We start from the raw sequence: 27,637 nt of genomic DNA on the forward strand, positions 1-27,637 counted from the left end.
TGTTGCTTCAAGCAGTGTTTCTCAAGGGCCAGTCTGGGGACTGGCACCGGTCCCTGAGATCTCCCTGATTCCATTTAGGAAGGCCGCAGGCTGGTCCCTTGTATCAAAAAGCTTGAGAAACACTGGCGTAGAGCAAGGGATCGGATGTAGTTTCCAGGTAGAAGGCAAAGCATTGTAGGATGGAGCTGGGAGAACTGGCTGACCCAGGGCAACTGGAATGCGCCTAGCTCCTTGTGCACACTAGGAAGAAAACTTTACAGGCAGCACTGTCTGTGCCAGATCTAATCTAAAGACTTTGTCCCAGGTATTGCAACCAACAAATACAAACGACGTTTGTGAAATGCCTGGGACACTCTTGAGTGCTGATACAAGGGTCAGGCACCGAGATCAAGGTACTCCAGTGATTTGCTGCTGTGCCTCTTTAAATAATACAGGCAGGCTGGGAAGAAGAAACAAAGGCTCAATTTTCACTCCAAGCAGAGTTTTCAGCCCAGCAGTAATCTCTGAAAGCCCTAAGGGCATCTGGGTGTGAGAGGAATCACTAAAGAACTCTCCCACAGTATAGGCTACCTTTGGGTTTCTCCTGTGTGTGGAAAGGTGGCTAGTGAACCATGCTAGCTGGGAAAGGCATGACGTCTGCAGCACAGTGCCCGACTATGCCATGGACACAGATCTGGGAGCGACCGAGCAAGGTTCTCTGCTCCTCAGGAGGGTGAGCGGTGCACCGCCCCCTGTATGTCTCAGTGAACAGAGCCATATTTCAGCAGCTTCGCAGGATGCTAAGTGCTCCTTTGCCTGCATGGAAGGGGCACGCTGTAAGGTCAGGTGCAAGCAATGCAAGCAGAGCTGGGATTTGTCTGATCCCAGAACTGGCTTGTCCCAGCCTGGAAGGAAACGCTTTCCAGACCAACCTGGCGACCTGCATTGCCATACAGCAGACAACCAGGGCTCAGAGTGTGCAAATTTTAAGGCCTTTTTCCTGCCCCATTCAAGCCAATGGGAGCTTTGCTGATAGCAGGATGAAGCACTTAGTGCTGGTGAAATGGGCCAGATTAACAGCCCTGAAGATCAGAGTCCCCTGCCCACAGAGCTGATCTAGCACAGGCAGGTGGCTGGACAGATTCCTCTATGCTGAGTCCACTACTCACCTGTCATCCCTGTGCTGTCCGCGCTGGGTATTGACTGCACCTCACGCTTCACTTGCAATAGATATGCGGCTTAGAGCAGCCAAGCAGCTTGGTGGCCAGCACGCTGCTGGCGCTGCATAAATCATGCATCATAAATAGCAACCTGCCCCATGTGCCAGGGGAGCGGTGGGACATGAAGAGGTCTCATGGTTACAGTTGCCGAGGAACCACCTCCTCCGCTCGCTTGATATCCAAAGACCGTCAGGGACCTACGTGGGAGAGAGGGTGGAGAAGAAGGAGCTGAAAACCAGCCCTGTGATTCCCATGCTAATCTGGGGATTTCTTCAAACTGGAATGTACTGCCCCTGTGCGTGTCCCTCTGTCCACTGCCGCTTTCCTTTCCTTCGTGAAAATAAATCGCAGCTCTGAATCGGCTGTGGCCGTCAAGCGCAGCGTGCAATTCCTTGGGGTGGCCTGTGGGAAATAAGTCTGGGGAGTCTCTGTCCAGCTCTGAGTGGGACAAAAGTTCCCATGGCTAAAAACGTCTCTGCCTTCGGGACTGACTGACCTCTTTGTTGGCAGTCCCAGCAGACAGATCAAGGCAGGGGACTGACTTACCCTCTAGCCTTGGTCCTTCCAGATCAAGGCTGAGGCCCATTGCCCTGAAATAAGTTCACCAAGCCTGACCTTTAAGCATAGGCATAGTTTGACTTCTATATTTTGGGGGAGCAGCTCCAACCAAGCCAGTGGGGCCATGCATGGGCGGGGGGGAGGCAAATTCCATGCCTGCCCGAGCCTTCCATTCCCCCACGTCCCCCAACTATGCCCAGGCCTGCAAGCATCCCCAGCTCAGCATTCCCAGCTCTGGGCCTTTGCCCCTGACTTTCAGAAGTACCAAGCACCTAACTCCACTGGGCATCAAGAGGAGCTGTGGGCACTCCATGCCGCCGCTGAGAACTATGCCAAAGTGCCTCACTGACGGTTGCCCCTTCTATGTGCAGGGCCCATTGTCTCACTGACGGGTGCTGCGAGGATCTGCATTGCACTGGCATGCTGCGCTTTGCATGTATAAACACTGCTGGAGTGTGATGGAGTTCATTTTATTCCTGTCAGCTGCTGTAATGGCAGGGCAGGATGGTTTGTGGTACTGGGGAGATAATGTTTACAATCTCGCTCCAGACTGAGACCTCCAAACTCATTGCATGTGTGATCTAACCCAGGCTTTGACAGCTGAAAAGTTAGCACTGTGCCTCAGCACCCCTCTGCGTCCCACCTCTTTACCCCTCAGGGATATTTGCTTTCCTTGAGTTTTCTCCTCCCTCGCTTCTGCCAGTGGCAATGGGGCCTTAGTTCACAGGAAACTTCAAGCTGGGAAGTCCGACGGCAGCCATGTTGGTGGCATTTTTTGCAAAGTGAGGCTGGAACCTGTCTGTTTGTGGGAGGGCAACACTGTGGCGCTGTAAGACAGGCATTGGCAAATCTGCCAGCCCCTTTCCTCTTTGGATCGGGACTGAACTAGGTCAGCCTGGTGCTAGGAACTGCTTTTGGACAACACATAAAACAGTGTCATGACTACTCATGATCATTACAGATCCCGTGGCACTTTCTGCAGGAGTAGGAGTGCTAATCCCAGCATGCCACTCAAATTCCAGTTCAGGCCATCCCGCTCTGCTTCTATTAATGATCTCCTTGGATGTCCTAAATGGGTGATCTGCATTGCTATATGTTGTTAAAAAGCCTCTGCATCCCACCTGGGAGGTGGCTGCATTTCGGTGGGGAATGAAGTGCCTCCTATATTCCTTACCTGTTTCACAAGGGAGTTATGAGACTAAACTGCTAAGTGCTTTGAGATCCTTGGAAGAGAGATATTATAAAATGTGCTAAAAACTTTCATTATAATCACAACTCAACAGCAAGGTATCCTGCCCATCCTCATACATAGGACAGACATCCCTATCTTCGGCCACCCTATGTGCCTGCTGCTCAATTGCCATATATGAGCCAGGAGGGGAGATGGAAGTTATTACTTATGATTTATTTGTATTGTGGTACTGCCTAGGAGTCCCAGTGATGGACCAGGACCCCATTGCGGTAGGCGCTGTACAAAAAGACAGTCTCTGGCCCCAAGAGCGTCTGATCTGAGTATTGTACAGTATGGGTAAAGGGACAGAGTTTATGTTGGTGTGGAAATGGGAGTGGGCAGGCTGGGGCAGCAGTGCAGTCTAGTGAATAGTGTATAAACCCAGAAGTCAGGAAACCCAGATCTGGCCCTGCCACACTGTGTAGTGCTGGGTGAGTTCTTTTACCTCGGTACCTATATGTCACCTTCTGTGCTTTCTGATCTACAGCTAGAAAGCACACATAGAAGTGCTACGTATTATTACTGAGGGCACAATTAAGTTTGACAGGGCAAGAATGGCAGCCTGTTATAGAATACAGATAGGAGATGGGGGTAAGGGGCAGAGTTAAGGTTAACTGAGAATGCCCTGCTGCTTCTGTGATTAATTTCACTGTGCTAATTTTGCATTGAAACGATTTTAAAAAAAATACTTTTGCTGGAAATAAATACATGCAAGCTTCAAATGGGAGTCAGGCCCCAACCTGCTTTGGTGCTTTTGGGAATCCCACGAGACACCAACTTGCGTCTTTAGGTGCCTAAATACCTTTGTCAATCTGACCCCCTTAAAAAGCAAGCAGTTTGCAAATCAAGGTCTTGGTTTACCATTTCCCTGCACCTTAGGCCATCATTTTCACCACTGCAAAGTGCAGGGCCGGCTCCAGGTTTTTTGCCACCACAAGCCAAAAAAAAAAAAAAAAGAATGCCACCCCTTGAGAAGTGCCACCCCAAGCACATGCTTGGGACGCTGGTGCCTAGGGCCAGCGCTGGCAAAGTGTGTGCAAAACGCAGCTGTTCCAGTGCATATCACTGCACAAGGCCCAGGCCAACAGAACCCGAGCCTAACTACCCCCAGCGGGAATTGGTAGCAGAGCTGAGATCTTGGGCAATAAGCGAGTTTCCTTTCCAGCCCTCACAAACACAGAGCATTCCACAGAGCATTGTGCAGCCAGCCAGTCTGCAGAAAAATCGAGTCCTTCATGTCCCAGGCTGTGCCCCGGAAGGAGCTCTGGAGGATGCCTTTAGGGCTGGTTATTAGCAAACAAAAGGCAGATTGTTTTGGTGGGAGCCAGGCTTCTGGCAGCACCTGCACAGCGCCGGAGCCCTTCACAATGGCTCGCTTTCTGAGTAATCATTGCAGAAGGCCCAATTATCCACTGTTCATAATTAGAGATGCAAATAGCCCTGCGTTTGCATTTTTGCTGCAAGAGGGAGAGGGCTCTTGGGATCAGCAGCTGGCTGTTCACATCCTTGGCTGGAAGATGGAGGCAGCTCAGGGAGAAGGGCAGCAATGTCCCAGAATAACCTCAGGGGCCCTAGAGTCACCCACAGTGCGATCTGCCCCTGACCTGAGTGCAGTACGGAGCATGCGCAGCCTTTGCCCTGGGTTTATGGCAAGCCCTGGGCTGTGTTCTCTTGTCTCCTGCTTGCAGGATCAAATGCGAGCCAGAACTGAGAGTGGCAGAGATGGGAGAAGAGTCAGTTCAGATCACCTGTCGTTGATGTCCATATCATGCATCTTTTAAACGTTCTAGGATGGCACATTTGAAGAATAAATCAGACGGGTGTTAGAGGAGACCATGCAAAATTCATTATTTAGGGTGGAGTCTGGCTCCTCATCATGCCTTCCCTTCCTCTTTGACCCATGCACCCAGACAGCAGCAGAGCCTGTACACCCATGTTAAACTGGGGACTGCCTTACAGATCAGGGCCTGCCACTGGGCTGGCATTCCCTGTGGGCCACATGTCTCAGAATCCACGTCTCAGTATGACCTTCCCCCTCCCCCTCTCCTATCCTGCCCTCTTGGGAAGCTGACCCAGAGACTGGGCTAATGAGGAAGTTGTGTGTCAGTCACTGTTGGCAAACAAACCAAACCCGTCTCCACTCCTCTGGGTCTGAATTCCACCTTCATTAAGTAGGTTCCATTATGTGGCAGCCCCTGCACTGGCCAGTCATGTGATGGTAACCTGAGCACCCCAAGAGAAGCTAGTTTTGCCTGAGCTGTGGCAAGGTGTGGAGTCAGTTGCTGAAGCTCTGGCAATATGGCAGGGCTGGACCCGTGCCTGTGTGTATGCCAGGATTTACTCATACAATTCAACGCGTGCAGTGAAGGCTTCCCATACAGTTCTGTGCTGTCTGTCTTGAGCTGAGGTGCCCCTGCAATGCCAGTTCCAGTATCCTCTCCCCAACAGATCTACCAACGCACCTCCTGCTCTGCAGCTCCCCCTCCTAAGCCAGTCTTGGCCCTACCACAAGCATGTGCCGAGGGTTGTAGACTGGGAAGGCATCCTCTGGGAGAAGGGAACCAAGCCACAGAAATAGCCAGGAGAGGAAAGCCTGCTCTGAGAAGACTCATCACCCATTCCTAAGTTCTCCTCCTGCTTCCTGGCGAGGTGACACACTTCTGCTGCCAGCCTTCGGTCCTCCTCACCACAGAAAGTTAAATCCATGAAGCCAGAGTCACCTAACGGCAAGGTGCAGTCTCCCAAGCCAGAGGCTGTGGAACGAAGCAGCGGCTGTATGGCCAAATAGCAGTGTGGTGCGCAGCCCCTAGCCCTGACAGTTCCAAGTGGAGACATTGAGAGTGAATACAAAGAGAATAGCGCAGGGGGGTGGACTGAGGATCCAATCAGTGAGGAGAAAGCTCAGAGCAAATCCTGCGTGGCCTGAGCAGTGACATTCTCCAGGAAAGTGATGGTGTACAAGTAGCCTCTTCTGCTCAGCACTGCTCTTTGTCATGTATCTTCATCTCAGATCTTCTGGTACTACTGATCAAATGGAGCCTTTGCTGGCCTTAGCAACCCACCTACGGGAAAGGGGACTCCATTCTACTCTGCCTCCTGTGTCAAACTGGCCGATAACTTCTCATTTCAGAATCTCCGTGGCTGGTGATGGCAGGAGTGGCAAATAGAACCCAGTGGAGTTTGTTAAAGAATTTGTTAACTCTCGCCAGGGCCAGCTCTAGCCGTTTCGCCACCCCAAGCATGGCGGCACATCTCAGGGGGCTCTCTGCACTCGCTGGTCCCGCGGCTCCGGTGGACCTCCCGCAGCCGTCCCTGCGGAGGGTCCGCTGGTCCTGCGGCTCCGATGGGGCATCTGCAGGGACGCCTACGGGAGGTCCACCGGAGCCACCTGCTGCCCTCCTGGCAACCGGCAGAGTGCCCCCCGCGGCATGTCGCCCCAAGCGCATGCTTGGCGTGCTGGGGCCTGGAGCCAGCCCTGACTCTCGCTAACCTTGGGACTCTAACCCAGATCTGTAATTGACCAACGAAGCTACACGCTGTCAGGTTTGCAGCCAGGGCCAGCTTTAAGTCGATTCACCCGATTCCCCGGAATCAGACCCCACGCCAAAGAGGGCCCCGCACCCATGCCTAAGAGGGCCCCGCTCTGGGGGTCTTTGGTGGCATTTTGGTGGCGGGGGGTCCTTCGGTGCCCCGGAAAACCCAGAGCAGACACCCCGCCGCCCAGTATTCTAATCGGGCCCCACAGGTCATAAAGCTGGCCCTGTTTGCAACCTTACCTCATGCCCACTAGGGATTTCACTATTGCTGTAGACCAGGAGTAGGCAACCTATGGCATGCGTAGGCACACGAGCAACCTATGGCATGCGAGCTGATTTTCAGTGGCACTCACACTGCCCGGCTCCTGGCCACCAGTCCAGGGGTCTGCATTTTAATTTAATTTTAAATGAAGCTTCTTAAACATTTTAAAAACCTTATTTACGTTACATACAACAATAGTTTAGTTACGTATTATAGATGTATAGAAAGAGACTTTCTAAAATGTTACAATCTACACGAAACCTTAAATTAAAGTTAATAAATGAAGACTCAGCACACCACTTCTGAAAGGTTGCTGACCCCTGCTGTAGACTTTACATGGAAGGTGCCCAGATACTACAATGATGGGCAGCAGTATAAAACCCTAAGCTAAATAGATTCCTTGGGATAATGGTATTTTACATTTCTAAAACCTTTCATCCTGAAAGATCCTCAAGCACTTGATATACGCTATATGCCTAGTGCTGCTGAAATGCAACCACCTCTGAGGAGGAGAGTAGCCACCCAAGGAAAGAGGGAAGTGCAAGTCAAGGACACCGGCTTATATGCATTTAGTGTTGTGTGTGTGTGTTGAGTGAATGACAACCTGAAATGAAGAGGCTGGGAAACAGGAGGCCAGCTGAAGGGTGCTGATGACAGGGAGGCCCACTCATTAGGAAGTCAAATGTGCTCTTTGGAAGAAAGATGAGACTGCAACTGAGAAAGGAGCCACACAGGACTGGGTTTATGTTCTCAGAACAACTTGATCTTCAAGCTCCTGAACAACACAACAACCCTGGCCATCTGAACAGCTTCCTTATTGCAGCTGCTTCCTGGGGCAGGTTCTATTACTCAGCCTAAAACACCAGCCTCTTGCTAGCTTTAATGTCCTGTGTGCCTCCCGTTAGCCAGGCTGGAACATGAGAGAGAGGCATTAAAGCAGCTTTAGAGCAGAAGGAACATTGTCCTAGCTCCTGTCTCCAGCTCCAGCAGAACATCTTCCCTCCATGGGTCTCAGCCCCTCTCACTAGGATTCACCCTGCCACTAGGGCTAGGCCCTCTGGCCCAATCCCAGCCTGGTGTATTGTCTTCTTGTTTGGAAGGTGGATTCTGTAGGCTTCCGGTGGAGTGTCCTTACTTTGTTCTTTTTTGTGCCTCTCGATCCCTCTGTGGGCCCAGCTCCTTTGGCTGGTGAAGTGGGCTGACTTGACATCCCTGGATGCCTCTGCACATCCACAGAGCAGGTTCAGCATGGGCAGCAGCAGGGCAAGCTTCCCCAGTGGCATCCCCTGCTCGAGTGCTGGCCTGAAGGAACCATCTCTAGAGCTCATCACCATTATCTCAGAGACTGGCTAGAGGACTGGATGTGATGATGGGGGCACCCATGCATTAGGATCAGGACTCAGACCCACCAAGTTCACTTCACACAAGCTACCAAGCAGTGATCAGATGGTCATAAAATTTCTTCAATACCAGTTTGATCTGAATTCACACTTGCGATTTAGAGAGACAAAATTTTCTCTAGCCTATTTCCAGTCCCCTGAGCTACGCAGCCCCTTTTCACTGTGCCCTTGCCTCGGGGAAGAGGAACCAGGGTTGCTTCCTCTGGCACATGTACCAGGTTATTCACAGGAGGGGCTGTTGTTTCCTGCATACATTTGCATGTCTTAAGGCAGATAAGTGACATCAGTGATGAGGCTGCATATCAGATTCTCCCAACAGATGGCTCTGGTTTGGGTCTCCCTCAGTAGCTTTAAAGGCATCTGATGGGTCTTTCTATCTGCAGCAGACACAGGGCTGCCCACTGAATAAGGCTCCTCCTGCAGCCTGGCTGCCGATTCCCATGCAGTACGCGATATGATCCCTATTTACACTGTAACAGGAACCATGCTGGATCTGCTTGGAGAAAACAAGAGAGAGAGAGAACATATGCACTATAGGGAGTGGAGGGTGCTAAGGGAGCACCAAAAATGCTGCTTCTGGGACATTGGCTCTCCTGGGAACAGAATACATGCTAGCTGGCCCATGCTGTTGTTCTGATGGGATGTAATGCTGGGATCTAATAGGTCTGCAAGATGCAAACCTCAGTGGCCCAGAACCCATTCCTGTCTTTCCTAGGTGCTTTGGAGGGAGGGCACAATGGGGATTGAAGGTAAAGAAGACAGAAACAAGCGAGTTGAGGATCCTTAGTCACTCAGACATAGGGCCCTGTGGTTCCATCGTGACTCTATATTAAGCTTCTCTAGGCTGGGGAGGGAAAACACCCTGCAGCACAGTTCAGGGAAGAAAAGAACATGGTTTTCTCTGGTTCTCGTTCCAGTAATATAAAGAAACGCAGCCCCAATGCACTCAGCAACCAGTCTCCAGACAGGACTGGAGACAGGCCCCCAACTCAGACATCCGTGCACTTTGGGGAAGCTTGAATCCAGGCCCAACTCTGTTTAGAGCTGATTTTATTTACTGAGGGAGGGCTCCCTCTCCAAATATTGCCACTGGCCCTTTTGCTCCAAAGGAATGAACAGGCAGAGGGGATGTCACCTGCTGATAATGAGACTACACGGCTTGATGATCCATTTCCACTCGTCTGGCTTCCTACATGGAAGACTTTAAGATGGAATCCCTACCCCCAGAGAGAATTTATCCCTCTCTGCTCCCTTCCCGGCAAGATCTGATTAGAACTGCAAGTCAGACATGGAAGCAGGGCAGATTGTCACTGAGCGAGCTCTCTGGAGAGAAGAGAGTTCTGGCCTACCAGCATTAAACAAGGAGCCCAGATGCCTGTTCAGACCTATAGCTTGGTGCCTAGCACATGTGCACTTGGGATTCCTGGCACCCATTGTAAATAGGGCACAAGCAATGCTTGCACTCTCTCTGGAGAACGTGCGTCTGGGACAAAACTAATCTAATGTTGCAGTGTGTTCAAACAGCAGAGGCCAAACATTAGGTCATAACGTGAACAGCCACGGTCAGGCAGAGTGGGGAGCTAGGAGTCCCAGACCTCCCAAAATGCTGAGGAACACACAAGGGTTTCTAAATTGTCTCACTGGTGTGAGGTCCAAGCTCCCCCCTTTTTAAGGCCGATCGCAATGCTGATGCACCATGAGGATCATGAAATAGTGATGATCAGGGGTCAGACGGGGCACTGGATCAGTTCACTGAGATTTCTCCATGGAGACATTTGTTAAAATGCCTTAGGTCAGAAGTGAAAGGTGTTTGGTGGGTCTCAGCCTAGCCCTCCATGAGCCTTTGGCTAGATCACAAGAACTACGATGCCCTCTGGGATAACTGAGCAAAGCCTGCAGTCTCTGGGCAGGTTAGGCCCAGGGCTGGAATAGCAGAGGATGCTGAGAGTCAGCATTAACGTGCATTTGTAGAGCTGTGTGGGCACAGGACTGGTACAACAGATCAGGACAGAAGTTGAGTTGGGAGACCAGTAGTAGAATGTCAAGGAGTAGCACAGGTCATGAATAATGTGCATAGGTAGAGCTCCATGTCTGTGCAGATGTTCAAGGCAGTGAATTGATAGTGCTGCATAAAGGGAACTGTGCGGCGTGCATAATCTGTCTATGCCTAGCAGTACCCGGTGATAGATGCATCCCTTCCTTACCAGAGCTTGAAAATTCGTCTGATTAGTGCAACCTAATAAACCCAAACAGGTCAGAACTCATCATTCCATTCCCCTCCATTTGCAGCTGTGGCTTGCCTGAGTGCATTTTTCATTTTTAACTACTGTGTTTGCACACATACAAGTCAATGTGAGTGTGAAGGTGGCTCATGAGTGCACGGCAGGGTGAGCATGGTCACACAGACAGACACACACACACACCAGTGCAAGCATGAAGGCTGTGCATTTACATGTGCTCATGTGAGCATAAACTTCACACGTGCATGAGCAGGAGGGTCACACGTGTGCACACACGCCCGTGTGAGGGTCTCAGCAGCACTTGTGACTGCTGCGCACGTGTGCAGTGCCCCAGGATGCGGGTGCGCACGGCGGATGGCACCTGTGCTCGCGGGGGGGGGGGCTGAAGGGACGAGAGCCCGCGCATGGCCGGGGCTCGCTGGAGGTACTGAGCATTACCCAGTTGCTATGGAAACCAGCAGAAGGAGGTGGGCGGCTGCGGGAGGAGGCAGGGAGGGAGGGAGCGCGCGCCTCGCCTGCAGTCCTGGCGCGGCTGCTTCATTGCGAGCTCGGCCGGCGGACGCAGTTGCCTGGCGCCCCGCACCCTCCCTCTGCTCAGCTCCCCCCGGCCTTGCTCCCGCCTGGCACCCTTCAGCAGGGGGCGGCTGCTCTATGCACTGACGGGGACGCCCCAGGTAAGCGTCTCGCATCCGGCAGGGAAATGCACCGGGGGACCCCTCTCTGCGCGCCAGGCTGCTGGCCAAGGGAGCAAAGGTCCCTGTGGCGCTCGCTGCAGCCGGAATGGGGGGACGGGGGGCTGTCCAGCTGTCCCAGCAGCAAGCAGGCAGGACCCGCCGTGCAGTAGCTGGGCACCTTTCTCCCCTACCCCCAAACTGGAGTAGGGGCAAGGATTGGGCTTTCTCCTGCAGTGACCTCGCTGCTTGGAAGGTAGTTTTGCAAAAGGGATGCTGCATCCCCGTCCCCCACTCCTTCCCTACAGCTGGAGACGCACGGGTCTGGGTCCCACCTGCCAGTTTCTACCTGCAGCACCCGAGCGGTGGCCAGGCTGCGGTTCATGCATCGCGGGGGGAAGGGAGGGAGAGGAAGTCTGCTAAGGCCAGTTCCCCCTCTCAGTTTCCCAAAAGAGGGTTGCCGGGGAAGGGATGGGGGAGAGCGGGTCCTAAGAGGAGATGGAGCAGCTTGCAGCCCTGGAGAGGGGGATCTGGTCTGGCACCTGGCAGGCAGGTTGCAGGAAGGGCTTCTGGTTTCTTCCCAGGGGGGTGGGTGGTGCAGTGGCTGGTATTCCTAATTATAATGATAAATATTTTGCTCTGATACTGATCTTTCTACTCAGACTCTCTCTGTACTATCTTCTGTAGAAGACACCTCCCTTCTTCATTTCCACCCACACACACACCCAGGTTACCCCCATCCCTTACAGCTCCCCCTTCACCCTGCTCTTCTTTTACCCATGCCCCTCAATCCTCTCTGAACCAATCCCAGCCAGCAGCCTCTGGCCAAGGAAGGTTTGGTGGGAGCCTTTCTGAGCTGGTCATCACCCCTCAAGCAGCCAGCAGGGACTGCCAGTGAGTAGTGAGGTCTCCTGCCAGGGCAGAACAGGCTGGCCCTGCAAACAGCAGTTCCCAGCCCTTGCCAGTCTGGCCCAGGGAGCAAGAGGCCATATCTGGGAAGGGGAGGTGGTTTGGAGCCCAGAGGGCAGGACACAATGTCACCCAGAAAGCCCTGGATGTTCAGCATGCTGCACTGAGGCTGAACAGGTGAAAGATCCCAGTGTCAGTGACCATGTTCATTCCTGTGCCACACAGAGAAGGGAAAGCCATGAGATGGACTAGTCAGAAAAGGGGCCTGTCCTGACTGCTGCATCCTACAGAGGACAGAATAGGCCAGGTGCTTACAGAGGGGGTGTCCAGGCTCCAATCCACAGGTCTGAGAGCAAGTTGGGATCCTCAAAATCTGCTTATTGCTCTGCCATTGACTCGCTGTGTGGCCATGGGCCCATCATGTCACTGCTCAGTGCCTCAGTTTCCCCATCTATAAAACAGAGATACTTCCCCCTCTGTCACAGGGTTTGTGAGGATTAACCGAACCCTGGCCCCGAAACCTGCCCCTCCTTCCCCATCTCTACTAGCAAAGCTACCATCATCCCTGCTTCTTCAGACTCACAGCACCCTTCACCCCTTCTCCCATGTTAACACCATCAGCACCAGATTCCTACACAAAATCCCTTCCTGCCCAGGCTTTGTCCAACAAAACCCTAGTACAAGCCCTGATCCATCTTTCACCTCCACTACTGAAGCCTTTTCCCAACCCCAGCCCATCTGGAAGGCAGTTCTGACAACTTCCAGCTCCATCTCAAATCCTTACGCTGCTTTCCTCTCACTGTGGTCCTTGTCCTCACCTGCAAAGCCCAACAGAATGCATCCCCTTCTCTCTCCCCGACCTTGTCTCCTTTGACTCCCCATTCGATCCTTTCACTCCACAGAAAAGCAGCTAAATTAACCACCCCTCTGTATTCTCCTCCCACCACCTCAGCACCATCTTCCACCTGTCCTCCTGCTCCTGGGCACGCCCCTGCCCTTCTTGACCTGATCTGCTGTGCCTCCAATCTCTCTTTGGAACAGTGAGCCTGCTTCCTCTCACCCTTACGGTGGTGTAAATGAGGAGTGAGTCCACAGAGCTCCTCTAGGGGCACTGAGAGCAGAGTCAGGCACACTTTTCCCGTGAAGACACCAAACCTTCTGAGTCTGTATGCATGAAGGAAGGTAAAAAGAGACTCTCCATGCTGTGATAATGTGGCCTAGGGGGTAGAGCATTGGACTGGGTCTCAAGCGACCTGTACTCTATTCCTTGGTCTGCCACTGACCTGCTGGGTGACCTTGAGCAAGTCCCATCACTGTGCCTCAGTTTCCGTCTCTGTAAAATGGGGAAACTGATCATTTGTAAAGTGCTTTGAGATTTACTAATAAAAACACAGTGTAAGAGCTAGATACTATTATTATACATCCAGAACCATCACAGTGCTGCCAACTCTCAATTTTATCACAAGTCTCACGGTATTTGGTGATTGATTTAAAACCCTCAGCTCCTGGAGTCATGATGTCTTGAAACTCTTAGTTTATTTTTTAAAATGAAAAGTAAGTTTTTAGACCTCCTGGGTGCTGAGAAAAGCTTGAAAACATGACCCTTAAAGTCTCAGAAACCAGAAGACAAACACCAGAACCCACATATTTATTTTTCTAAATCTTGTGATTTTTAAGTCAGTCTCATTTGAGGTGGGCCTGACTCATGTTTGGGTTTAGCAATACTACTTCATTTCTGTACAGCCTTCATCCCTGTTAGTGTCTATCCACATCCCTGGTGCATCTCATCATCACTTAGACTGTAAATTCCTCTGGACAGAGACCTTGTCTTTCTTTGATCTGTGAAGTGCCATGCACATTTATGGAAAGATTGCAAAGAACTCTGAGATCCCTGGAAGAAAGTGTTGGTGGGTCTCCTGTATTCAGAACAATAATGCTTAATCCTGGGGAGAGCAAGGAGAAGATGGATCTTCTTTTAGAGTGTGCAAAAAGTAAAAACGTTTTGTGACCAGGAGTTGAAGAAAATGCTTGTTGTTACCGTGCTGAGTTTGTGGTATTGCTTCCAGAGATGCAGAGTGTGGGGCTGGGTGTATCTGAACGCACACACACTAGACCTAATGTCACAATAGTCCCACCTGGAACTAGGGTACATGGCTCTCTGAAGGAATCTCTTTAGAGAGTGCTTTAGTTTAGGGAATTCTCTGTGCCTCACAAACCCTGCCATCAAGAAAGTGATCACCTAGGATAGGGACACAATGAACTTCCCATGGTGAAGACGTGGTCTTTGGTGCAATACTAGTGGGTCCGATCAGAATGCCGTGGGTCCATTTAACAGACACACCCGGACTGGGCTTGTTTGTTTGCTTTAAAGAGGTAGCGGATGTAGTTGTCCCAGCACCATTGGTATTAATTAGCCTCTTTGTCAGCAGTTTCAGCAGATTGCCCCTGGTGATCTTAGGTGAGATCCCTTTCAAGTCAAAGGGCATTGGCCAGGTCGCACTGGGGAAGCTTGCCCTGATGCCACCCATGCTGTACCTGGTTCTGTGATGGGAGAACTCCACCTGACAGGCTTTCACCAGCATAAAAAGGAAAACCACACCTACTCTGGCCATTGAAATTCATTTAAGGTGACAGGGGAGCAGGGATGCTCTGGGGATGCTGGTGAATTAATCCCATTAACAGAAAAGCTGCACCTGAAGCAGGGGCCCCTTCCCTGCCAGTCCATGTTGATCACTCTGGTGCTTATAAATCTGCCCTCCTCCCTGGAGGTTTTTTATTTAGCTAATCAAACTGAGAGCCCTGGCCTAGAGAACAAAGCCCAACCCTGCCTTTGCCAAGTCTCCCACATGCAGTGCCGTGTAAATCAGGCATGTTTTCACTTGACTTTGCTGATATCTGCATTGCTTCTTTGGGACACATTCCCAGCTGGTGTAAGTCAGCCTAGCTCCATTGACTTCTGTGAAACGACGGTGATTTGCACAACCCCAGAATTTGGCCCTATGTATTTTCACTCTCTTCAGAGAAATGCATGGCACAGAAGTGGATTTGCACACCTTTCTTCTCCCTGTGCCATCTCTAACGTTGGGACAGTTTTCACCAGTGTGCACATATAGTAATAACAGGGCCAAATCCTGCCTTTATTGAAAGTAGGGGAAGTTTTACCATTCATTCCAAAAGGAGCAGTTTGGGTCCCAGAGATACAACTGTGAGCAGGCCCCTTTCCCAACCTACTCCAAAGCAAAGCCTCCATGGTGCGCAGCATCCAAACTCACCTCCTTCCTAGGCTTTGGCTTAATTAGCAGTAATTAGCTCTGCTCAAATCTTCACCCAGGCTTGGTTGCTTCTCTCTTGAGGTTACTCAGCCCACATGCTAGGTCCCCTTTCTCTCAGAGATCCTCTTCTACCTGCCTTATATACAAGTGGCATATAGAACCTCCTGCCTCTGTGTCAGCCAAACCCACTAAATCTTTTCCTAACATGATCAATGCCTGCTAAAAGGATGGGATGTCTCAGTCAGCCTGTTACAAACCCCTTTATATTTATACAGCACTGTTCACCAGAAGGATCCCCAGGACCTGGGCAACCGGAATCCCAATCCTGAAATTGTTATACGCACAGAATTGCTATAGTCTCAGAGAAGATCAGCTGCAGGAATGACGATATGCATAGGAATCTGTCACCCACCTCTGGGTTGGGGTACAGCAGCTGTTTAACAGCACACAGCAACACCACACAACACTGCATAGGGAGGTGCCAAGAATGATCCCCCCATTTGAAACTGGAAGGAGAATGTAGATCTTCGAACACACTGGAAGGCGACCAGGGCACCAGGTTAACCCTGCTCTTGAAAATGGCGTTGAGACAAGGGGCAAGGACTAGTTTTTGGGATGCCTTCAGCAGCTCCATATCCTTGAGGACGTTGTGGAGCCCTGGGTTCAGAATGAACTCCGGGCAGCACAGCACCGTGCTGGGGCTGCGGGCTCACTACTGACTCTGTGCGCAGGGTGCTGGGTGCTGTTTCTAGTCCACATTGAAGCCAGTGGCTCTCTGCTCAGCCTGGCAGTTTCAGAGCAGGCTCTGAGCAGTAGAAGCAGATGGCCGGGGGGGGGGGAGGGAGAATGGGACAGTGGGGTTGACTTATCCTTTAACTCCCGGCCTCCATCTTCCTCTCTCCATATTTTATTCTCCTTTGCCCTCTTGGGATCTCTCCTATTCCTTTCCTATGTTCTCCCTCCCCCACTCCCATTGCTTGTGCCATTTCACTGCTCAGATTTTTGTTTCATCTTGCAGAAGTCACTGCACATAGGGCCATTCAGCTCATTTGCCAGCTGTCTGCCAGCATGACAGCACCATTGACACACAGCTCTTCCCTGGCTTCATGAGCCCAGATGGGGAGTTCTGAGAAAGGCAGAGACTCTGGCATGGGCCGTTTCCCAAACAAGAGTCTTTAGGGGGGATGAGAACGGGCAGTGCATCTCCTTGCTCCTAAAGGACCCGCATCACAGCCATTGATTTCATTAGGCCATGGCTCATGCCCTAAGGCCGGAAGAGTCCCACCCTGGAATATGAAAATGGAGGATCAAAGCCAGTGCTGAGCAAACATCCTGTGGGCTTAGATGAACCCCTAACTGTTCCTGATCCAGACTCCGTGGACTTCAGTGGGCTTGGGCTCCAGGCCACCTGATACATAGCGCCAGTGGGGAGCCAAACAGACAGGGTGACCATGGTAAGTGGGGAAGGGAACACAGCTGTAATTCCAACCTACCTGGTTTACCAGGCAGGTCATTCAGAGGAGGATACAGTAAAGCAGCTGTGAACCACAGATCTACTCCTCAAGGGAAGGGTGCTATGAGGAGAGAGACCAACAGGAATCCCAGAACCCAGAGGAGTCCTGGACAGAAAACTAAGAGATAGGTTGGGCCCGTGGCCCTGCTGTACACCTAAAGTCTAGGAATGCTGGATGGCGGACTCTGCCATGATGGCATGACTCTGACTCTCTAGGGCATGAGCCATGGGCTGATGGCTTCAAGCCCTACTCCAAGCAGATGCCTCTGCACTGGCTGCCACTGTCTCCCCTCCTTAGGGCTAGTGTTGCCTCCCTGTGCCACAGTCACAGCAGATTCTAGCCCAGGCCTCTGCATTTATGCCTTTTCTCCTCTCCCGACCTGATGGGGTGATAGGACCCAGGTGTTTAATGGGAATCTCCAGGGTCTGCAACACTGGGTCAAAAAGTCCCACGAGAACCAGGAAGGGAGCAGCAGCAGGGGAAATAGCAAGGACTGGCCCAACCTTTCCCACAATCAAGTGAGTCAGTTTGAATTTTAGGTGGAGAATGGAGCTGCTGCTACTTCAATCTGAATCAGCCTCTCCCTAGTCAAAATCCTTCACTGTTGAGCACCTTCTGTGTGCCTACAAACCCTGCCACCACCATCGTTAGTGTCATTATCTCGCCCACCGATGCCTTTCCATCTGTTGACACAGAGCGACAAGAAACGCAGGAGTGTGCACCGACACAGTTGGGGATAATCCATGTTGTATGTTTGCACATGTACAACATGAGTTGGAAGTGGGTTCTATTCATGAATACACCCGCTGGTTTCTTTCTGAGACAGCCTGTATTTAAACAGGATAAAAATCATGCTTAGAGCTACAGGGTACAGTTTTCCAGAGTGCCATAGCAACTTTCACCCGGCCCTGTGTTACCAAAAATCCCTGACTGTTCAAGGAGGCCGGTGGACTTTTTAACCAGTTGTGCTGTTCACCTGTTTTCTGCACCTCTCCCAGTTTGAATCATTAAACTCAGCTGATCATTTCTCCTTTGTTCCTAGTCAATTTCACTTTCTTTCAGTATTGTTTGTATTACAGTAGCATCTAGAGACCACACAACTGAGATCAGGACCTCGTCGTCCTAGGTTCTGAACATACACAGAGTGAAACAGTCCTTGACTGAAGAGTTTCCAGTCTAAGTGGACAAAACAGACAGTGGGTGGGAGAATGGAAATATTATCCCAATTTTAAAGATGGGGAACTGGCACAAAGAGATTTAGGGCCAGATTTCCACTTGCTTAGCACCCAGCATGCTGCAGTCTTTTGAAAGTCCAGCCCCAAATCATTTGCCCTGGGAGGCTGTGGCAGAGCTAGGAATTAAACCTAGAACTCCTGAGTCCCAAGCCAGTGCTTTAACCACAAAGCTCAGCCTTCCTCTCTGCTGCTTGGAGGCTAGCCCAATGCCGTGGTGTATGTATGTATATGTGTACACAGGTTTCAGTGAAAGTAATTCAAATGTGTCTATTTAATATTAAAGCCCAACAAAACGGTATCATTTTACAAAGCTGAAATCCAAGACAAAGTATCTGGAAAGGACCATTTTTCACTTGTTCCTTAAGACAGTTGTTTGTTTCTAATTTCTAAAGCTCTTAATGATGATCCTGCTGGGAACCACCAAGTAACTAAAAGGCAACAGCATGGAGCAAATTAGCATTTCTTCGTGAGTTCATATATTTAACTAACAAATGAAGTATTTGGAGTCCTGTAGCCAAGTTGCAGGCACTGGGGTCATCACCACATTTTGTCTAAGTGACGTTTTGAGTTTAACCAGTGGATAAAACTAAAGGGTTTATTTAAGTTTTCAACAAGGAAGCCTCATTAGTAGAGGTTCTCTGTGGTCTCTATTATGTGTTTATGTGCAATTATATATGGAAGCCACTAGATGTCACCATGTGCTGGCTAGAGCACCTCATGGAGTGCAGATTCTAGTAAACACCACAGACTAAGCGGGAGCTCAAGCTGTGTGGAAGCCTGTTCATGTCTGTTGAAGTTTGCTCTAATAAACACTCCCTATTTAAGGAGATCTGCTACTCCATATATCATGAGTCTGTGGAGGCTTTGCTAGTGATCCACAGGATTAAATATTGTGAGGACCAAGCAACAGGGGCCTGGATGATAGGAAGGGAAACTAGGGTACTGACACAGGGGACTGTAATGCACTAATTGCATATATAAATGTATGATGTTGGTTTCTAGTGACTGGGTGGACCATATGGTACCATCTAAGATCTCAGATGGTACAGGGTTGTGTTTTTGGAGCAGAAGGACCAAGTTCTACACCCATGTCCACATGTAGTTGTGGTTTATATAGCAGTTTGATACAGTGGGTGTCAGTGACTGAGACATAGGCAGTTATGCCTAGGGTTTACAGTCAGAAGTCCAGCTTTAGAATCAAGGGTCTTATACAGAGTCAGATGCCAGAGCTGAAGTCAGGAATCAGAGCCAAGAGTCAGGACTACTTTACCTGGAATGAAGCAAGGCTGACCATGCACATACAGGTACTAGCACAGATAGATGCTTTAAACAACCAGGGCACTACTGCTGGGCTAGGGCTTAAGAGATGGGCTGCTGACTCTTCCAACCAATCAGGCAGCCTACTACTGGCCAGCTGTGTTCAGTAGCAACTGGCTGTGCTGCAGGTGCTGATTCCTGACAGTGGCCCTTACCTCTACTTAGCTGGGGAACCACCATCACACTCACTCTCCATTGCTTGCCCTGCCTCCCCCCCCCACCCCCCACCAGTTACAAGGCTCAGACGTTCCTCCATGTCCCTACTTTTGGTTCACAAGTTACTACTTCCCATTCTGCCCTTCCCAATGTAATAGTCACATAGTCAGGTAGAACTAGAGATGGACCTGAGCTAAATCCCATGTCTATTTGCCGTCTCTTGTTTTATACTTAGATCATAAGCTCTATGGTGCAGAGGGACGTCTTTTTGTTCTGCATTTGGACAGTGCCTAGCGCAGTGGGGTCCTGGGCCAAGACGGGGGCTCCTAGGCACTACAGGACATAATAAATAATAGTAATAGTCCCAACACTGAACGCTGAGGTGCTTATAGCTGCTTGTAATTTGATGGGAGCAGTTGGGGTCAGTGCCCCGCTGCTGGGCTGCTGCTGCCCATCTCACCCTGCAGCACGGACTGTGGTCCATGCACATCTATCTTCCCTTGCTCAGTAATACCTGTCAATTCTGTGGGCTGAGCCCATCTCTAGCGGGAACGCAGAACCTGTTCTAACCTCCCAGACAGAGCCGGAGAAAAGCATAAGCTCCCCAGAGTGCATGGAGAGGGTGGGAGTTTCTTCCTGACCCTTGTCAATGATCATCTTGGGCCCTAAAGCATGATGACTGGTGTGGGGAAGGGCTCAGATCCAGATTGCATTGCATTAGAACCCCCATACACAGGTTGAAGGGTGTCTGGGCCTGTGGTGGCTTCTCCCCAGGCAGAAAGCTTGGCCTCATGTTTCTGCCCCACTCCATCCAGTCTCATGGCTCCTCCCTGCACAGCAGTGGCAAAGAACTTTCCTTGAAGTAGGCTGGGTTGAGACTTTTTCCTAGGAGCCAGTAGGAGGCTGGTGCTACCCCATTCCACTCAGGCTAGTGCCTCCTGTGTTTCCTCTCTTCCAGCTGCACTCTTCCCCCTGCTCTGCATGCGTTCCCCTCCATTGGGGCCAGGGGGCGGGAGGGGCAAGCCCCATAGCACAATCTCTTATGCACTGTTCTGGCTGGCAGAGCGCTTTGCAGGAGGAGGGTCTTCACTTTGCCCTTAGAAGGCTCTGCAGCCCCTTCAGCCCAGTGTGTGCCAGAAGGTTAGTAGCAGTTGAATTTCACTGATTTGGGAGTGGAAATCTCAGCAGAATTGCTTGGCGGTTTCTGCTAATCTCAGCCGAGGCTGCAGTTAGAGCATCAGAAGCATGATCTGATTGTTCCTTCAGACATCAGAGACAGGCAGACAGGTGGCATCTCTGAACTGAGGGAAATGCGCCACCATTTGCCTCCCGGGGGTTTATTTATCCCTGGTTCTGGCCTACCCTGTTACACAGGAAATGGAGCTGAAAGAGCTGTCACTGCTGGGATAGGAGCCAGTGCATTTGAGAGAGTGGGAGCATGACCTAGTGTTCTAATCACAGCTCCGATAGTGATTCAGGGCTAAACCATGGCCTATGGGCATGTCACAGCCTCTCCATGCCTCAGTTTCCCTAGCTGTAAGACAGCGATAACAGATGGGGAAACTGAGGCACCGAGCAGCCATAAATCATCTCAGTGGTAGAACAGCTGCTTGGGTTCCCATGATTATGGCCATTCCCTACCATCTTGGCAATTCACGGCAGCCTTACTGTCCCCCTTGGGCCAGAGGCGAAAAATCCCTCCCCCCTCTCGGACCCTGCATGTCCTCTCACTAATAGGGAGAAACATACACTTGCTTCCCTGAGAGGGGAAGAAATCTCTTCCCAGGGCTGACTGTCTCCCTTCAGCATCTGGGCATAGATGGGAAGGGAACTCTCTGGCCAGGCCTGATCTCCCATTCCACAGCAGGCCCTAGAGGGAGGGAGAACTCGATGCCCTATTGCCCTCCTCCCCTATGGCAGCTTGGGGCCTTGCCGGTGATAAGCCCAGCCCTGCCCTATCCCTGATGCCTAGGTGTGCCTGGGTGAGGGTCTCAGACTGCCACAGAACAGGAAGAGTACGCTCCCTCCCTGCCCCTCAAAGGGGGTCAGTAGCCTTCACCTAGGGATCTGTGTGGGGGCTGTTAATACCTCAAACACCTCCTCCTGCCAGTGCCTTTCCCCACTAGCTCTGGGTACCTCCTCGCTGGCCTGCCAACCCCCTGACCTGGGAGGAAACCCCATTTTCCAGTGTGGATCCCACCCCCCATAATATGAACTCCATCCCACCCCAGCAGGATCGTCCATAGACCTCTGGGGACCAGTCACCCCAAGCACTTCTTCCGCCAGAAATGAGAGGACCCAGAATTCCCACAATCTTCAGCAGCCATGGGGACCTCAAGCAGGCACCTCCCCAGGCATCCCCAAGGCTGGTTCTTTGCTAACCGAGGTGGGTGTCTCCGCTCCCTAGCTCAACTAGCACAACCCGCCCCTGGGAGTGCCTGGCTCATCCACAGGGATGAGTCCTTCCATATGTGATACAGATAACACAAGGGCTCTGCAGGAAGGACACATCTTCACCTGGGTGGTGCCAGGCCAGCCTTGCAAACAGCCTCCTGGAGCACAGCTGTGCCCACAGGCAGGAGAATGCTGTAGGGTTAGGGGAGGGTATAAGGGTGATGGAGAAGTGTGGGTGGAAGGGATTTACTCCTTCTCTGTCATTTCCCAACAGCACCCACTGCCTCTTCCATTCAGTCCTCTACCACATTCATTTGCTTGTAAAGTCTCTCGCTGAAGCTGCTGGCTGTGCTCCATCCCTGAGTCTCAGCCACACAGTCACTTGCAGAAGATGCAGCACCAGGATCCTTCCAGCTAAACTGCACTCACTCTTCAGTGATAGCACTGGCAAGCTGATGTTTGCGTACATGCGCATGCGCACACACGCACACGCACACACACACACACACACTCTGTAGTGCTGCTATGTCTCAATAGCAACACATTATAACCACAGTGCTGATGGTAACCCTTTAATGAAGACAGGGTAAATCACAAGCTCAGTAATGACCCAGCAGTGAATGCTAAATCACAAACCCAATGGCGAATGCATGATCCTCACAGACCCTGATGGCAAACCAGTAACGAACGTGCTATGATCACAAACCCAATAGCAAACACATTTCAGTCACAGACCCACTAGCAAACGAGCTGGCCCCAGACCTGGTAGCGAACATGCTATGATCTCAAATCCATTGGGTGCATTTAACTAGTGATCAAGCAGGGGATTAAAAGGCTTGAAGAGCTTAAAAACCTGCCAGTCCCTATAAGCAACATCTCTGCCCTGCCCCCCTCCTCAAGGCATTAAAATGGTGCACCCTCCTGTGCACTGTGTATGTTTCTGCTTCCAACCCAGGCGCCCAAGCAATAACCATCCTCCATCCATGCAGCCCTCTTCTCCATTCTTTCCTCATTCCTCTACGGGGTAGACGGCCCATAGGTGAGACAGACTCATTCTTCCAGAGCTTGGTTCCTCCTTGGTGCCTCAAGGGTCATACTGGGCCACTGCAGGGGGTTTTGTAATGAGCTTCTCTCCCATTGTGCCCTAAGACAAGGTGGTGGCGTCACCCTTGTCCTGCTGCCTCCTTGCAACAGCATAGAGAGGAAGCCCAGGCATTTCTGTGCCGCAGCTTCTGGAAACAGGCAGAAAAACCCAACTTCCCACCTCCGGTCCCATTCAGATTACCCTGCTTGGCACATCAAGGCTAAGCTCCCTCTCCTGGCTTCCCAGTCCATCTGGAGGCTGGGGGAACCCATGTTATGGAATTGGAAGGGGTGGCAGGCAGGATCTGGGGGCAGGGGACAAGGTGTGCAGAGGTGGCTGGCGCTGGATAGCCAGGGAAGGACTGGATGGGCCTCTGCACTGATTATTTCATGTACGGCCTGCAAATCTTGGAAGCAGCCTGGCCCTCAAGGTTTGGAGAAGACTCGGGAGACCAGCCTGGCTGAATCTCTGCCCCATGGAGTATCACAACCACCCACAGGCCCAATGCACTAACACTTGCTTTCCCTCAGGGCCAGGTGAGAGTGGATCTGTAGGCCCAGAGGGGGCTGGGTTTGGGGGGCACCATGGCACTGAGCTCTGTACAGCCCCCCCATCCCAATCCCCTCAGCCCCTAGAGAACTTTTTCCTTTCCAGCACAAAGTCCCCCTCCAAACCTGGTGTGAGCTTTGCCTCTCTAATACGTGGCCCTGAGGTGTCTACCTTGGAAGCCGTATCCCTTCCTCCTGGCCCAGCTGAGCGGGGTGATAAAGGGGCCAAATGCAGAGTGGCTGGAGTGCTAGCTGGACTCTGGTACTATGAGCTGCAGGAACGCTAATCTCACACAGAGATTCTGTCCCAGTTCCCTAAACGGATGATTCGATTAAAGAATTGGCAGCGCGGGAAGAGCCAAGAGGGAGAGAAAAATTGCAGCGCCCCCATGAGGGCTGGGAGCAGATCCTGGTCCCACATACACCAGTGTGAACCCCCAGTAACCCCATTGCCATCCATGCAATCCCTCCAGGGGTGTGCTGGTGTCACAGACAGCTGGATATGGCCGCTGGTCACCACCCCCTTGGTGTTTATGAATTTTGATATATTCTGGTTGAGACTTGTGCCTGGAGCAGGGGTTGGCAACCTTTCAGAAGTGGTGTGCCAAGTTCACTGCAATTTAAGGTTTCGCGTGCAGTAATACATTTTAACATTTGTAGAAGGTCTCTCTCTATGTCTGTATTATATAAATATATTATTGTTGTATTTAAAGTAAACGAGGTTTTAAAAATATTTAAGAAGCTTCATTTAAAATAAAATTAAAATGCAGATCTTATCAATTTAGTGTGATCCTTGCCTGGGATCCTTGTCTGGGGTTCCAGCCACCAGCCCTGCTCAGCCCACTGCCGGTCTGGGGTCCAGCCACTGGCCCTGCTCAGCCCACTGCCGGTCTGGGGTTCCATTCACTCAGCTGGCAGTGGGCTGGATGGGCCGATGGTGGGCTGAGCGGGGCCAGCAGGGGGCTGAGTGGCTCAGTCTGCTGCCAGTCTGGGGTGCCAGTAGCACTAGGTCTGCTGCCGGTCTGGGGTCCCAGCTGCCGGCCCCTTACCAGTTGAGGTCCCAGCTGCCGGCCCCGCTCAGCCTCCTGGCGGCCTGGGTAAGCAGAACCCCAGGCTGGTAGCGAGTTGAGGGGGGCTGGTGGCCGAGATCCCGGCTGGCAGGAGCTGGCAGACAGAACCCCAGATCGGCAGTGTGCTGAGTGGCTCAGCCCGCTTCCGGTCTGAGGTCCCGGTCATCGGCCCCGCTCAGCCCACTGCCAGACTGGGTGAATGGAATCCCAGACCGGCAGGGGGCTGAGTGGTGTCAGCGGCCGGGACCTGAGACTGGCAGCAAACTGAGCCGCTCAGCCCGCTGCCAGTCTGAGGTCCCAGCCACCAGCCCCACTTATCCTGCTGCCAGCTGAGTGAATGGAACCCCAGACCAGCAGCGGGCTGTGCAGGGCCAGCAGCTGGACCCCAGACCAGCAGTGGGCTGAGTGGGGGTGGTGGCTGGAACCCCAGACAAGGATCCCAGGCCCTGCTCAGCCCGCTGCTGGTCTGGGCTGAGTGAGGCCAGTGGCCTGGACCCCAGACTGGCAGCGGGCTGAGCCGCTCGGCCCACTGCCGGTCTGGGGCTCCGTCCGCCAGCTCCTGCAAACTGGGATCCTGGCCGCCGGCCTCCCTCATGGTGAGAGGGAATCAGGACAGCTAGATGAAACCACTTTGCAGAAGGGGCAGTATCTTTAGATTTGATGACCCCATCCTAGGCATTTCAGCCAGCACTTGTAAAATGCCGGCAGCAGCTGTGGTGCGTGGATGCGAAGCACTGAACGGGCGATGCAAGTTCAGAGGGGGACAAGCAATAGCTGTCACATCCCCTTGGGGCCATGGTTGTGCTTCTGGCCATGGGACACCGGGATAGAGCAGCCATATAACCTGTTTGCAGGGAAACACCCCCAGCAAAGAACCTCCAATTGCAGGGGGCATTCCAGGCTGTATGTGGGTGAAGGGAGCTACCCGGGTGGGAAGGGATATGGTCGGCGGATCCTGCACCCCTGCTATACCCTGGTTGCTGCAGGATCCTGAGGCAGTTGAATGCAATTGCACAAGGAGAGGAAGCTGGTGCGTCCACACATTCGCATACACACCAGGTCAGGGCTCAGGCAGGCCCTGGCAGCTGCAGGATCCGGGGTGGAGGAATCTATCTTTTCCCTCCCTCCATTCCCACACCAGGCTTTGTACCAGCGAAGGGATGCAAAGTGAAGTGTCTGCATGGAGCTGCTCTCTTGTGAGTGGAGCGTGCCAGGCCCACTCACACACACACTCTGGCTTCCTTATGCTGGAGAGCTACCCCTTGAGGGCTCTGAGCGGGAAGGAGAGGCTGTATCCAAGCATGGGAGCTGTGGTACCCATGCACTGCCCATGGCAAACTGGGTGCTACAGTGTCTGGGTAAGCACGGGGCTCATTAGAGTTTATGTGCCAACACCCCCCCTACACACACACACACACACACACACACGAGCCCCATAGACCAGCTTGGGCAGAGGCCCTTCCACAAACCTCTCCCCTCCCCCCACCGACAGCGAGCACTGCTGCAGCAGGAATGCTAGCGCCCCTCGAGTGATGTCTGCCACGCCGCGACCTGAGAGCGCTCGGCCCATGTTCCCCTCAAGGCTGCCCTAGCAGAGAACGCAGCCTGCAAAGCTGCATCCGCCGCAGCAACACAGGCCGTCGGTTTGAATAAAGGCAGCTCTGCTTGATCCTCCGTGTCGTCTGTGGATGAATAATTCATAGAGATCGGAAACGGAGATGCCTTACAGAGCTGCCAGCTCTCACGGCCACCCTGAGATAAGTGCTGCTCCCTCTGCACAGAGATTCCTTTCCTATAAGGCCAGGTTCCTCATAGACTCTCTCTTTCTAACACCAAACCTTCACCCAGATCCCCAGTCTGCTACAGCCTCCCATTGCGGTCTTGGGCTCTCTGAGCCTCAGCTCCCCATCTGTAAAATGGGGGTGGCAACTCTTCTTGTCTCTTTAGCCTGTAAATTCTTCAGTCTCTCACTGTGTGTATTTACAGCATCTAACATAATGGGGCCCTGATCTGGGCTGGGACCTCTGGATGCTACCGTAATATGCTGTGACTATGTGGTTCTAGCGGGACCCAGCTGAGAGTGCCAAATCAGGACCAATTGCTCAAACAGGGCAGTTACAGCCCAAGGCTGGGGTTTTTCCACCTCTAAGGCAAACCAAACCAGCCAGACAACAGACTTCGGTTTCACCCCACTGGCTAACCGCAAGTCACACAAGCAATTTCCTTAGACACTCATCGCTGCACCAGCAAAATTCAGGTTTGGCTCCCTCTGGTCTCCCCAAACCTTCCCTGGGAACCCCAAACTCAGAAGCCCTGAGTCTTACCACAAAGGGAAATAACCCACTTCCTTCCCCTCTCTCTCCCACCCAGACTTTCCCTCTGGGCTAACCTGAGAGTTACTGATGCAATCCTTTCATCACAATACCAAAAGTATGTCTCCTCTATTCCACAAAGAGAAAACCCAAATACAAGGAAACAGAAATGATTCTCTCTCTCTTCCCCTCCCACCAATTCCCTGGTGCTGCAGAGCTTTACCCTCCGAAGATCTAACACAAAGAGAATCCCTCCTTTCGTTCTTAGCCACCCAGAGAGAAAAACTCAACAAGTCTTAAAAAAACTTATATAAAAAGAAAGAAATTTCTTTCTTTTTATATAAGTTTTTTTAAGACTTTTTGAGTTTTTCTCTCTGGGTGGCTAGAACGAAGGAGGATTCTCTTTGTGTTAGATCTCGGAGGGTAAAGCCTGCAGCACCAGGGAATTGGTGGGGGGGAAGAGAGAGAGAATCATTTCTGTTTCCTTGTATTTGGGTTTGTCTCTTTGTGGAATAGAGCAGACATACTTCTTGGTATTGTGATGTAAGAGGATTGCATCAGTAACTCTCAGGTTAGCCCAGAGGGAAAGTCTGGGTGGGAGAGAGAGGGGAAGGAAGTGGGTTATTTCCCTTTGTGGTAAGACTCAGGGCTTCTGAGTTTGGGGTTCCAGGGAAGGGTTTGGGGAGACCAGAGGGAGCCAAACCTGGAATTTTGGCTGGTGCAAGCGAT

General features: G+C 51.8%; 1 protein-coding gene across 3 annotated transcripts in view; it reads left to right on the forward strand.

The window, feature by feature from the left end:
- Positions 1-27,637, forward strand: part of PACSIN1 (protein kinase C and casein kinase substrate in neurons 1) — a 61,589-nt gene that overhangs the window by 5,480 nt on the left and 28,472 nt on the right. The window contains exon 2 of one of the 3 annotated variants that reach the window (XM_032792642.2): positions 20,564-20,640. The exons of 1 other annotated variant lie outside the window; for it this stretch is intronic. The gene's annotated coding sequence lies outside the window, so the exon portion shown is untranslated. Of the gene's footprint in view, positions 1-10,944; positions 11,101-20,563; positions 20,641-27,637 lie in introns of those variants that run through there. One more of the 3 variants, XM_032792641.2, reaches the window with a different exon arrangement.

Source organism: Chelonoidis abingdonii, chromosome 4 (assembly GCF_003597395.2).
Source record: "Chelonoidis abingdonii isolate Lonesome George chromosome 4, CheloAbing_2.0, whole genome shotgun sequence".
Classification (NCBI taxonomy): domain Eukaryota; kingdom Metazoa; phylum Chordata; order Testudines; family Testudinidae; genus Chelonoidis; species Chelonoidis abingdonii.